General features: G+C 47.9%; 1 non-coding gene across 1 annotated transcript; it reads right to left on the bottom strand.

Moving 5' to 3' along the window:
• Positions 1-14,203: 14,203 nt before the first annotated feature.
• On the bottom strand, positions 14,204-14,276 carry Trnar-ucg. Its single transcript has one exon. It is a non-coding gene; the product is annotated as a tRNA-Arg (tRNA).
• Between the last annotated feature and the right edge of the window lie 132 nt (positions 14,277-14,408).

Here is a 14,408-nt window from a genome sequence, read left to right as displayed (position 1 = left end):
TCCCTTCACCCTCCCCTCCTCCCTTCTCCCTTCTCTCTTTCTCTCTCTCTCTCCCTCCCCCTCTCTCTCTCTCTTTCTCTCCCTTTCTCTGTCTCTACTACCTCCTCAACTCCCCTCCCCATACCCTAAATAAACTCTATTCTATATGATATCTATATGATATGGCTGGTATCTCAGGGGGAAGGCATGCCTCAGCATTGACCCACAGAGGTTTCCCCTTCCACCTCACCATAATGCACCTCTACAAACATATCCTGGTTCTTTCTTTCTTTTTTATTCCAGCCTCGTTTGCTTGCTGTTTTCATGGGCAGTGCATTCCCTTCTCATTCACCAAGCCTGGCCTTTGTTCTCCTCCCAGTGGCCCTTGTTTCCCAAGCACTTCTGCCTCTGTCTGCAAACTCCCTAAGTGCAAAGCCAACCATGCAACCTTCTCTAACAGAAATTGTCAGGTTTCCCATTAAAACTTTTTCAGAATAGTATACACAAAAACTACAAAGCAAAACCAAAACATTGTAATTTCCCTGAACCTTAAAATTCCTTCATCATCAGTCAGCCAAGGGAGATCAGCATTTCCAACTCTTTTCCAGTAGGCCATCTTTTGATAAATGCTTTAGCCAACCAATTAAACAAACTCTTGACACCTTTTTAATTTCGGGAGCTTCCATATTAAATCTAGAATCTCGACTACAGGGCGCCCAGGTCAATGAACTCAGTCTGATCCCATTTTATGTTCCTTCCACCATTATCCCACACCCTTAAAGTCCATTCCCACACACACTCCCCAGACTTCTGCTTGAATGAATGAGCAAACTCACTAAGCTCCGTAGTAGTGTAGCGCATTTCCTCATGGACTATACTTTCTACCTCCCCTCCAGGGCCTGCTTGGCCTTGAGTCTGGCTGCAGGTCTAGAGGCAACTCCTGGTGGGCCCTGAGGAGCGTCAGTATTGCCTTGTCTGGCGCCCCCTTCAGGGAATGTCACACTGGTTTAGCAGACAATGGAGAATTGATTTCCTCAGGCAAAGGTGGGAAAGACTGCAGTGCTTTGGGTGGCAGTAAATCTTCTGCTGTGGGTGGAGAGACTATTTTCCCCCAGGTGAAATCCTTGAGGATCTGAGGGTTCAAAGTTCTCAGTCTCAGTAGCCTACAATCTAATTAATGCCTTTTTACACTGTGGGAGGCTGGGGACTTAAATTTTCTCTGTAATTCATGTAATTCAGCCAACTTGTTTCCTTTCCTTTTTTTTTTTAAGGTTTATTTATTTTATAAATATATCAATACACTGTAGTGATTCAGACACACCAGAAAAGGGCATCGGGTCCCCATTACAGATGGTTGTGAGCCACCATATGGTTGCTGGGATTTGAACTCTCTGGAAGAGCATTCAGTGCTCTTAGCCACTGAGCCATCTCCAGCCCACATTAGCTTATTTTTAAAATGCCTTTGCTACCTCAAAGGTTGGTCACTCTTGAGTCTTCCCTCACTACCCCAGGCCCAATCAGGGAAGTGGGAAGTGGCCACCCACCTGAATTCTCACATGCATCATTGGCTTGCTCTCTTCAGCTCTCCTCTCCCTATCCAACTGCATCCTGACATTCCTCTGCCTCCTTCCCCCTGTGTCCTACCCACACAACTCTAAGGGTCCCTCCCTGCCTCAGCCATTGGCCATTGGCATCTTTATTGATTGATCAAAAACCACTTGGGGACAAGGACCTTTAGCGTTTGGACATGCAGATTCCCAATTGAATCAAAGCATTAGAGCCAATCTCCAACATATCCTTATTCTTCTGTGGCTCTAGAACCACTTCTGGCACCAAATCTGTGTTGGTCGGGTTCTCTAGAGGAACTGAACTGATAGACTAGATATACATGGCTTACAGACTGTGTGGTCCAATCATGTCTAACTCCAGACAGAGTCTGAGAGTCCAGAAGTTGTTCAGTTCATGAGACTGGATGTCTCAGAAAGGAAGGCTCAAAAACCAATGAAGGAATGGACTTGCCATTGAGAGCAAGACCAAAAGCCTCCCTCTTCCATGTCCGCTATACTGGCTACCAGACTAAAGGTGAATTTTTCTACCTCAAAAAAAAAAAAAATCCAGATTAGGAGCTGGAAAGATGGTTAAGAGCACTGATTGCTCATCCAGAGGTCCTGAGTTCAATTCTCAGCACTTACATGGTGGCTCACAACCATCTATAATAATGGCATCTGATGCCCTCTTCTGGTGTGTCTGAAGAGAGTGACAGTGTATTCATATACGTAAAATAAATAAATCTTTAAAAAAAAATCAGTTACCAAACCCAGACACTATTGCAGATGCCAAGAAATACATGCTGACAGGAGCCTGATATAGCTGTCTCCTGAGAGGCCCTACCAGAGCCTTATAAATACAGAGGTGGATGCTTGCAGCCAACCATTGGACTGAGTGTGGGGTCCCCAATAGAGGAGTTAGAGAAAGGACTGAAGGAGCTGAAGGGGTTTGCAACCTCATAGGAAGAACAACAATATCAACCAACCAGACCCCCCAGAGCTCCCAGGGACTAAGTCATCCACCAAGGAGTACACATGGCTCCAGCTGCATATGTAGCAGAGGATGGCCTTATCATGCATCAATGGGAGGAGAGGTCCTTGGTCCTATGAAGGCTTGATAGATGTCCCATTGTAGGGGAATCGAGGGTGGGTGGGTGAAGGAACACCCTCATAGAAGCAGGGGGAGGGAGGATGGAATAGGGGGTTTCTGGGAGTGGGGAGACCGGGAAAGGGGATAACATTTAAAATGTAAATAAAGGGGGCTGGTGAGATGGCTCAGTGGGTAAGAGCACCCGACTGCTCTTCCGAAGGTCCAGAGTTCAAATCCCAGCAACCACATTGTGGCTCACAACCATCCATAACGAGATCTGGCGCCCTCTTCTGGAGTGTCTGAAGATAGCTACAGTGAACTTACATATAATAAATAAATCTTTAAAAAAATGTAAATAAAGAAAATATCTGATAAAAAATTTCAGATTAAAAGTGTGGTTGTTCCCACTTCAAATGATTTGATTCAGAAAAAAAATTCCTCACAGGTGTGCCCAGCCATTGGGTTTTAGTTAATTCCAGATGTAGTCAAGTTGACAACCAAGAACAACCATCTCAGCCACCACGCCTGACTATACAGAAGGGGCTTCCCCAACTGTGTTCCTCCCTTCAGAAGGCAGCATTGTTGTGGGATTCTGGTGTCCTACGGACACCACTCAGGAGTTTCAGAGCGAGGCCATGGAGCTGGCCCGCATGTGCTGCTCTGATCTAGTCCTGGGGATGCCAACTTCCTGGCGACCTCCATGTCACTTATCAAGGGGCTGGAAATGTGGCCATGACTTTCTCAATGTTGTACCCGCTTTGGCCTTACCTGCTGAAGCTCAGGCTCACACACGTTCAGCCTGGCCGTGGTCTCCCTCATCTTCGGGACTGTAAGTACCTCACTGGACTCAGCCTGGCTTCAGATGGCTCTTGGCTGGGTGTGGACCGCTGGCCACTTAGAAGGCCCTGAATGAGGATGAAGGGGAGCAGCCAATCTCTATCCACTTACTGGCTGAGAGCTGAGGGGGGGGGCATGCTGAGGGTCAGAGCAGCTTCATTTGCTATTTGACCTTCCCAGTGTGGGCACAGGTGACTGTATCCCCAGGTCCCAGCCTCTCAGCTACTGGCCTTTGCTAATGTTAGGGAGACATTGAGTTATCAGTGATCCCTACCTTCTCTACCAGTGCCTTTACCTCTACCCCAATCCATCAACATATCTTTTGTCTGGCTTGGTTGGTATCAGTGGGTCTCAACGTATGTCTACCTGCCTGGTTCAGACTCTGCTGGAAGCCAGGCCTTTTGTCTTTGGACTAGACATAGTTCAAGTCCTCACTCTCTTAGCCTCGCCCCACCACCACGCCGATGGCCTCTGGACTCCTGGGAATAGGGTTAGGGATTGTGGCTCTCTGAATCCCTGACTCTGGGGATCCACAGAAATCAGCAACCCTTGGCCAGAGAAATCACTGGGCACCTGATCCCTGATGGACACCATGCTGGCATAGTGAGAGTCCACGGTGAAGAAGGAAGGGTTCTTGCCTTCTATGCTGGAAGCCAGCACGCATGCTCCCACGTCCTGGGCCAGGGAGATGCTGCATCTCACAGCAAATGCAATTGTACAGCTGTGTCTGCTACATATTCTCTACTGGTACTGGCCCCTGCTTCCACCCTCCTGTTTGGAAGTACAGGTGAGTAGCACTACTCCACTCCCCCCTGGAACTGCAGAGGATAGAAGGCATCTTAGTCTGGGTTTTGGTCACAGTGATGAAACACCATGACCAAAGCAACTTGCAGAGGACAGCGTTTATTTGGTTGTATCTTTTCACATCGCTGAAGGAAGTCAGCACAGGAACTCAAACAAGGTGGGAGGCTGGAGGTAGGAGATGATGCAGAGGGCATGGAAGGGTACTGCTTACTGGCTTGCTCAGTGTGCTTTCTTATAGAACCCAGGGCCACCAGCCCAGGGGTGGCCCCACTCATAGTAGGCTGAACCCTCTCCCATCAATCACAGAAAAAGAAATTTCTCCTCAGACTTGCCTACAGCCTCTTTTTTTTATTGGATATTTTATTTACTTACATTTCAAATGTTATCCCCTCTCCCGGTTTCCCCTCTGGAAACCCCTTATCCCATCCTCTCCCCCCTACTCTGCTTCTATGAGGGTGCTCCCTCACCCACCCATCCACCCACCCACTCCTGCCTCCTCACCCTGGCATTCCCCTACACTGGGATATCGAGCCTTCACAGGACCAAGGGCCTCTCCTCCCATTGATGACCTACAAGGCTATTCTCTGCTACATATGTGGCAGGAGCCATGGGTCCCTCCATGTGTACTCTTTGGTTGGTGTTTTAGTCCCTGGGAGCTCTGGGGGGTCTGGGTTAGTTCATATTGTTGTTCTTCTGGCCAGAGACATGTGCTTGCCATGCACATGAGAAGCTGACTTTGTTTTCAGAACGCCCCCAAACCAGCCCTCAAGCTAAGAAGGGCTCTCAAAGCCTTCCTGGGATTTCCCACTTGACGTCTCCCAAGTCACCGTGGGAGAACTGACTGAGCTCCCCAGACAGGTGTGGCCTCCAGCCTCCTCCCCACACAAGAGTGCAACAGCCTGATGGCCCCAAGAACGACCTTTCAGAAGACAATGGCTGTGGTCCTTTCTCATGCTTCCTGAAAGAAAGAGGAACCTGTAACGAAGGAAGATCCGTGGAATGCTTTGCCACTGTTTAGGGCTTCTGTTGCTGTGATGGGAAGTCAGGCAGAAACTCAAGGCAGCAACCTGGAGGCAGGAGCTGATACAGAGGCCATGGAGGAGTGCTGCTTACTGGCTTGCTCTCCAAGGCTTACTCAGTTTTCCTAGATCATCTGAGACTACCTGCCCAGGGGTGGTACCACTCACAGTGGGCTAGCCTTCCTACATCAATCACTTATTATGACTTGCCTATAGGCGAGTCTTATGGAATCATTTTCACAATTGAGAGTCCCTCCCCACCACCCCACCCCCACCCCCAATGACTCTAGCTTGTGTCAAGTTGACAAAAACCCAGACCAAACCAAAACACAGTCACCACCCAGTTCACTGGCCGAGCTACTCTTCATTGGCTGAAGTTGGTATCTTTCACATGGCCAGGGAAGTCCAGACATTTCCTTGGGAGTCAGGTCCACCCAAGTGGCTGTCAGTCAGTAAAGTCCTGGAGGTGCAAGCATGAGACACCAACTTGAGCTGCAGCCTTGCTTTGGTAAGCAGTCCATCTGTGATCACAGCTAAGTGAAGCCTGCAACTCTTCCATAAAGAGGTGAGGATGACAGGGACACCAGAAATCCCAAGATAATGACACTTCCAGAGGACCACAGAGGTCCATGTAGATCCTGAAGGACTAGACACCAAATCTCCTTTATAAATTCTGACGATTACATGCAAGAGTGGCAAGATCAGGCTGGAGAGATGGCTCAGCGGGTAAGAGCACTGACTGCTCTTTCAAAGGTCCTGAGTTCAAATCCCAGCAACCACATGGTGGCTCACAACCATCCGTAATAAGATCTGATGCCCTCTTCTGGAGTGTCTGAAGACAGCTACAGTGTACTTGCTTCTAGACACAGTTACTGTAAGGCATGTTCTCCTGGTGTTAAACACCCGTCCCCTCTCCCCTGTCTCGCTCTCATTTTTGCCTCTGCTGAAGGGATAGAATGTCTTAGGCATTCCTGTTCCTAAGATGGAGTGAGGGTGGGGCTGCTTCCTAACAGAAGAGCAAGAACATTTCCACAAATATTCCTGACTCTGAAAGTTTAGCCCTGGTTACTCCTCAAAGCCATGTCTCTGCAAGAGAAACATATTTCTCTTTATGCTGTTTACACTTGGCCCAGCTGATGGCTTGATCGGAAAAATCTGTGGCATTTAAATGGCAAGAAACTTATTTACTGCCTCAGGCTGATAGAACAAGTACTCTGGGATCCAGGTAACCACTGGAGGTCACAACTTCCTCACTGTCTGTCTCAGTCTAGGTTTATCTACATAGGGCACTGCTCGCTGGGCTAGCTCCTGCAGAAGGAGCACTTTATTGACCGGAGGGTTGCTCAGTGTGGTGGTGATCCCAGCACTTGGAAGGCAGAGGCAGGTGGATATCTGTGAGTTCAAAGCCAGGCTGGTCTACGTAATAAAACCTTGTCTCCAAAAAACGAACACAACTAAAACCAACCAACCAACCAACCAACCTCCACCAGGCTATAGGGCCCTGGCCACGGCTCTGAGCCCGAGGACACACACATCCTTCAGCAGCCTAGAGCTCTTTCCTGCTGACTTGGCTTCCAGGATGGGTCTTTGTTTTTCATGGCCCATCTTCGTGGGGGATCTTTTCTCAGGAATGGATAAAAATGACACTTTTAACAGTCAGTATTTGCTGAGTATAGCCAGTTTCTGTAAGTATACAAAATTATATGAGAGATAGCAGTTTGGTGGTCTTTTTCTTTAAAAGAAATATTTATTTTTATTTTATGTGTATGGGTTTTTGTTTGTTTGTTTGTTTTGGTTTTTTGAGACAGGGTTTTTCTGTATAGCCCTGGCTGTCCTGGAACTCATTATGTGTATGTTTTTGCCTGAATGTATATGTGCTCCTTATGCATGCAGTACCCACAAAGGCCCAGCAGAGGGCGGTTGTGAAATGTCACCTGGGTGCTAGACACCAAACCTCTGCAGGAATAGCCAGTGCTCTTAACTGCTGAGCCAGCTCTACAGGCCCCTTTCAGTATTTTTAAAATACAGTTTCAGACATGTATATAATACCCTCTCCTCTCTGTGCCTTCTCACCCTCCTACTCCCCCACTCCCCTGTCCCCCCACTTCCCCTCCTCCTGTACCCCGACTCCCCACCCTGACTCCCCAGGCCTGCTCATACTGTCTTTTCTCTTTGTTTGTTGTTTTCAGGCACACTAAGTTTGATCAGGCCCTTTGTATGGATTGTTATTTTTTTTAACATGTTAAAAGTTACATATTTTTTAAAAAAGAGCTATATATTTAATTAGAAAATTACTTATTTTGTGCATGAATGTCTTGCCTGCAACTATCTATGTGTGTGTATCACGTGCCCACCTGGTTCCCGAGGAGGCCAGAAGGGGGCAGTTGGTCATCTGGGACTGGAGTTCCAGATGGTGGGCACTGAGAATCAAACCCAGGTCCTCTGGAAGTGCAGCCAATGTTAACCACTGAGCCCTCTCGCCAGCCCCATGTGTTGCACATTTTAACACAATACACTACGTATTGTATGGCCATCTGCAGTTGCATTTACTAAGCTTGTATGTATGACGGGGCTTGCAGTGCAGCTCAGTTGGATAAATCCTTGCCTGGTATATGAGTTGGCTCTCCAGAGGAGCAGAACCAGTAGGATAAATGTATTATAAAGGAAATTTAGATTGGTTTACATGATATGGGCTGAGTATCCCAACCGTGGTTGTCTGCTGAGAATTTAGTAGCTGCTCAATCTATGAGACCTTAGCATTCATAATCGGGTTCAGTCCATGCTGGGAGGCTGAAGAAGCTGGACTCCAACATCAGTGACTGATGGTGGCAGCAGCAGCAGCAGCAGCAACAATGTAGATGTACTAACAGCAAGAAATGAAGGCAGACAGGCTAAAAGCAATACTGCTTCCCATAGGATCTCCTATTCTCTGAGCTTCAGCTGGAAGGTGATTCCCACTTTTGGGAGGGTCTTCCCTCTTGTAATCCCTCCAGGAAGTAACCTCACAGACATCCTAGAAACACATTTCTTTTTTTTTTTTTTAAGATTTATTTGTTTGTTATATATAAGTACACTGTAGCTGTCTTCAGACACTTCAGATCTGAGGGTGTCAGATCTCATTACAGAAGGTTGTGAGCCCACCATGTGGTTGCTGGGATTTGAACTCATGACCTCTGGAAGAGCAGTCAGTGCTCTTAACCATTAAGCCATCTCTCCAGCCCGAGACACATTTCTTAGCTGCTCATAGACCCAATCAAACTGACAAGATCACCTAGCACAAGCCAAATGCCAACTTCCACATACACGTATGTATAGCCACATACATATATGCCCCACCCCACCCCCTTGTGCCCCCAGTACAGTCAGTACTGGACTTGGACCCAAGTACTAACTGGTCCCTAACAAAGGCATTTCTGCAAGTCCCCCAGGCAGAGAGGAAGTTTGGAAGTATAAAGCTGACCTGGTCATTATTTGGCCACTGTCCCACACAGGGACAGTCTGCCAAAGACTCCAGGAGCCCTCGCCTACCTCGGGTCCCAGAAGGTAAGGTGGAAACTTACATTTGCATATTTAATCTTCCTCTTTTGTGGAAGAAGATGCCCACAGCCATACATACTATGTGACATAGGGACATAAGAATTTTTAAAATTTATTTTAGGTATTAGAGTGCTCGCTCTATCTGCATGTACATCTGCAGGCCAGAAGAGGGCATCAAATCCCAGGATAGATGGTTGTGAGCCACCACGTGGTTGCTGAGAGTTGAACTCAGACAGTGCTCATAACTGGATCATCTCTCCAGCCCGAGAGACCGATTTCCAAAATTGACTTTCTATTACATACGGGTAATTGGTTACATCACACCTGTGCAGGTAAGGGCAGGTAAAAAGCCATCGATGGACGTGTGTGTCACTGTTGGGGACAGGGAAGCTTTCTGAGGAGAAAAGACTGCTCCATGACCATTTGTGTGTTTCCTCACAAGGCACTGGTATACAGAGGTGACGTTTATTGTTCTTATCATCACCTATTGTCTCTTCCTGGTTTCTGGTCGTGACTAAGGGGTTGACTCAGTCCTCAGGATTGGGGACGGAGCTCGTGAACTAAACTGAGCTGGTCAGGGCATCCACGGGGACAGTTTTCCTTCCATCATCAGTGTGGCTGGTAGCCATGGAAACTAAAAGGCAAAGTATCAGCTCAGGACCCCCAAGACTTAACTTCTCAGATCAGTGCTCAGCACCAAGGAGAACTGTTTGCCCCAGAGGGACAAAGGGCAGAGAATAAGAGATAAAGACAGTGATAGAGGATGGGGGAGAGGGGAAGGGAACAGGGAGAGGAGGCAAATGGTGGTTTATAAAGGTGAAAGGGGAAGCCCTGAGTAAGGATGAGGCGTTAATTTAAATTGGACATGTTTGTTAGGTGAGCCAAAGGAGACTTTTTTTTAAAATCCCTTCCCCCAAAGGTGACTTTTTTTTTTTTTTTAAGATTTATTTATTATATGTAAGTACACTGTAGCTGTCTTCAGACACTCCAGAAGAGGGAGTCAGATTTGTGACCACCATGTGGTTGCTGGGATTTGAACTCCGGACCTTTGGAAGAGCAGTCAGGTGCTTTTACCCACTGAGCCATCTCACCAGCCCCAAAGGTGACTTTTGATGGCTGAGTTTCAATACTTTGGTAGCTGGATCTTGGTCATCGGCCTCAGGAGGAAGAAGTGGCCAAATAAGGAAATGGACCTTGGGGGCTAGCTTTAGGGATATAATCTAAGGTTTTGAAAGGCAGAGGGAATGGGGGGAAAGGGTAAGGTCTGCCAGAGCCACTCTCAAACTGGCCAGAGTCCTTTCAAAAAAATCCCCCTGTATGCCAGAAGATAAAAGCTGGTGTTTCCTCCTCTTCCACCCCTTCCTCTTCCCTCTTCCTCCTCCACTTCCTCTTCTCTCTTTCCTTTTTTTGAGACAAGGCCTAATTATGTAGGCCTGACTGGCCTAGAACTCACAGAAATTCTTTTGCCTCTGACACTCAAGGGCTGAGATTAGACTAGGCCACGTGCTGCCACTCCCAGCTGTGTATTCTCTCTCCACCTGTGTCCACATGTGAGCCACACACCGTGAAAGTCAGAGGGGAACATCCAAGAGGGGGCTCTTTCTCTCCACCTCAAGAGTCCTGGGGATCAAACTCAGATTTTCAGGGTTGACAATGAGCACCTTTATCTGCTGAGCTGTATTGCTGGCCCCCGGATTTATTTGATTTTAATTTATTTATTTTTTGCTTTTGTGTGTGTGTGTGTGGGGGGTCTGGGAGAGAGGAGGGGTTTCAGTTCTTTGTTTTATTTATTTATTTATTTTTGTTATTGTTGTTTGAGACAGGGTTTCACTGTGTAGCTCTGGCTGTCCTGGAAGTTAGAGCAGGGTTGAGACTGAAGGTATGCATCACCATACCCAGCCGAGGAGTGGATTTGAGACAGGGTCATTTGCAAACCCTGGTTGAGCTAGGCTTTCTGTTACTGGTGATAGAAAACTCCCTCATTTCCTTTTACTTTACTGAGGTCCTCTGAGCTTAGAAGAGATGGGGCTGGACATAGGTCGCCACAGTTGCAGAGTGGGCTCCCCGAGTCATTTATCTTGGCCCTCTGATAATCGGGGATGCTGGAGGTGTCTATGATACGAACATTTTTTCTCTTTTAAAAATGAATGCATTGAATTATATAAAACAATGGTATTAGTACATGCATACAATGTACTTTGATCAGTATTTTGAAAAAGCACTTAATAAGTATCTCATATATAAAACATTCCTTTTTACTTATCAAGCGTACCCTTTTCTTTTCTCTTTCTTTCTTTCCTTTTTCCTTTTCTCTTGAGGCAGGGCCAGGTTGGCTTTGAATCCATTACGTAGCCACAGATGAGTTTGAATTTCTAATCTCCCTGCTTCTTCCTCTCCAGTGCTGGGAGTAGATTCTTGCTCTCTCTGGTTTGAGGCATCTGAGGAATTCTCCTTCCTGCTCCCTTGTGCTGTTGCATCCTTGCATGGACTGAACTCAGGCCTCCATCCCAGGGCTTGGACTTGAGCTTAGTGGTGGTGATCAGTGCTGACCACCGGCTTGCTGGCGCCTGTTCTAAGGCTATTGTCTGTCCCCTGTTATCTCTCCGCGCCTGCTGAAGCGACAACGGAACTGTTACCCTCTTTCACTGATGGGGAGATAAGAGTGATAGGGAGGTAGAGTGGACAGCTGGAAGACACAGCAGTCACAAAGCACACCAGGCATTGGGAGTGCTCGTTGTCCATCTGAACTCGGGATATTGGCCGGCCAGCCTAACTGATTGGCGCACTCTTCCGTGAGAGAACCTGTCTGGTACTTGAACCCAGAGAGAAGGGTACCTCACTGCTTCACTGTGCAGTACTTAGTGACGGACCCTGAAATCATCAGCTCTGCTCCCCAGTACTGTCTGGTACTGGGTAGGTCACCAGGCAGGCTTTGGGTGACTCCACTGGCCAAGGAGACCAAATGTCTCCTTCTGCTCTTCCTGCATCTCTCACATTTGCTAACTTCCTGGTGACCATAGTGGCTCCTGTGTTTTCCTGAGCCATTTAAGTAACTCTGGCCGAGGGAGAAAATCATGCTGGCCTCTCCAATTAGTCCGTAGGGCTGTGGGATGTGGCTCCGTTGGTAGAGTGTTTGCCTAGCACACAGCAAGCCCTGGGTTTCATCTTCATAAAGCAGGTGTAGAGTGGTGCAGGCTGTGATCTGAGCACTCTGGAGGTAGAGGCAGGAGGATCAGAAATTCAAAGTTGAGAGAGAGTGGTGGTGGGCTCACTAACTTCCAAAGGAACGAGGCTGAACACACACCTACAACACTATACCATGGAGCCATGTCATCTTTAATAACTCCAGGAGTTTGGCCCTGTTATGGGTTTTACAGAGGCTCAAAGATCCTAGCAGGAAGATCTCTGTGTGTGTGAGTGGACCTGGTCTACATAATGAGCTCCAGGCCAGCCAGGGCTGCATAGTGAGACCTGGCCTCAAAAATAAACAAATATAAAACTCCTCAGGAAACCCCCACCCCCAAAACAGACACACTCAGCAGGAGCCAGAGACAGGAGCCAGAGATTATTTGAGGCATGCTGGAGGTGGGGTAGCGGGGAGACCAGTTAGGGTATTTGTTTCTTTGTAGGTCAGATGTCAATTTAACACAGGCATGTGTATGTGGAGACCAGAGGTCAGCCTTGGATGTTTGTTTCTCAGGACTTGTTTATCTTGCCTTCTGAAACCAGGCCTCTCATGGGGAACCAGAATTTGCGGATTAGATCGGGTGATCTGTGGGTCTCTGGGTGTGGCAGCCCTCCCCCTCACCAGCGCGCACGTACCTCCTCCCCTCTCGGCTTTTTATGTGTGCGTTGGGGCTCTACTCAGGTGCTCGCTCCGCTCGCTCTTCTCCCCACTGAGCTCTTCCCGCAGCCCAGGGGAGGGCTCAAACACAGTGTTCTGGGGTTGAAGATGTGCATCACTGCTTCCTGATGGTACGGGGTTTGTTAGTTCATTAAATCGCAGTTTCTAGGCCCCTCCTCGCAGCTACCGCTCTTTGAAACTCCAACGGCTGCAATCAAAGTTTTGAAAAATTTTACAGCGAGTATAACATCGTTGAGAACAAGGCACGGGTATGGCTAGCACCAAGCGGCAGCTTGCCTAGGCTCACAGATGAAGAGAACACTGAATTTCAGCAGGAGACTATGAAATAAAAATGAAATTGTTTTTCCTGCTCGGAGGCTTCCTGAGTTAAGAGCCTCTCCTTTTTCACCTTATAGAAAAATAAGCCGAGCAAAGTTATGTAAAAGTAAGAAGAATCATAAAATAAGGAATCTCTTATCTGGTTGACTCTGGTTTGTGTGTGTGTGTGTGTGTGTATAACTGATAACAAAACAAACAAACAAACAAACAAAAATCACTTTGTGTCTATTAAGTACATCTAGAAAAATGTATAAGAATGTCTCAGCTGGAGAGCTAGATTGTGGATATTTGTAGTTCAAGCACTGAGGCGGGAGGGCAGCCAGGGCTACCAAGTAAGTTCCAAGTTACAGCGTGAGACCTCATCGTTAAAAACAAACAAGCAAACAGGCAGACAGACAGACAGACAGACAGAAAAAAGAAGGGGAAGAAACTAAGAAAAGGAGAAAGGAGAAGGGTTCTGTTTGAGTCCCTGCCACTGCTAGTGACAGGAAAAGCGGGTAGAGGAGCGACTCCTGAAAAAAGTCGAAGACCCTCTCTCCTGTACACAGTTCTCAGCGTCCGGGTCGTCTCGCTGGTTGGAAGTGGGGGCTGCCTTTCAGCGCGGTCCGAATTTTTTTCCCTAATCAGCTGCTTGTGACCCCTAGTCTGCCTGTAGCAATCAATCCTGATCTTTCCTTTCCTCGTACGGGACTCTCGACTTGAATCTCTGGGTCCCAGTTATTCACCCAGGCCGCATTCGCCTGACCCTTTGCAGCTGACCCTCTACGGAGAGCTGAGAGCAGAAACACCCGGAGCAACGAGAGGTGGACGCAGAGATTGACAGATCTCTGAAGCGGGACGTGCTTCAGATGTGCCCGGTGGGCGCGACCAATCGGACTTAACAGCATCAACCCCAGCATCATTGTCCGGGATTGGAGGGAGGAGACTCCACTTCGAGGTTTAGCGTTTGCGGTCCACAGGTGACAAATCTAGACTTCGGACGGCACGAGCTCTGTTTGCTCCACTCTCCAGCCCGGACAAGGCTCTCGACCGCTGTCACCGTTTTAGCAATGTATCTCCCTGACAGTTGTTTGCGCAGATCCTTGAGTTCCAAGAATTAAGTTTAGACTAGAAGTTGGTCATAACCACTACGGTCAATTTCGCTTCATTTCCAAAGGGAATCTCGGGATTAACAAACTGACAGATAAAAACGAAACAACCCACAAGTCGACCGCGGCAGGACTCGAACCTGCAATCTTCTGATCCGAAGTCAGACGCCTTATCCATTAGGCCACGCGGCCGCCAGCGAAGAGGGACCTTTACTTAGCTTAAAGCGTGTAGCCGCCTTCAGGCTCGCTTCAGACTGGTCTATCTTTTCCGTGGGGAGGGAAGTAGCAGAGGGCCTCACCCGGAAGTCCCTCTGCACCCCCGCG

The sequence above is a fragment of the Mus caroli genome, chromosome 7, assembly GCF_900094665.2.
Source record: "Mus caroli chromosome 7, CAROLI_EIJ_v1.1, whole genome shotgun sequence".
Classification (NCBI taxonomy): Eukaryota; Metazoa; Chordata; class Mammalia; order Rodentia; family Muridae; genus Mus; species Mus caroli.
Note: the sequence above shows the minus strand (reverse complement) of the source record. Positions and strands in the feature narration are given on the sequence as shown.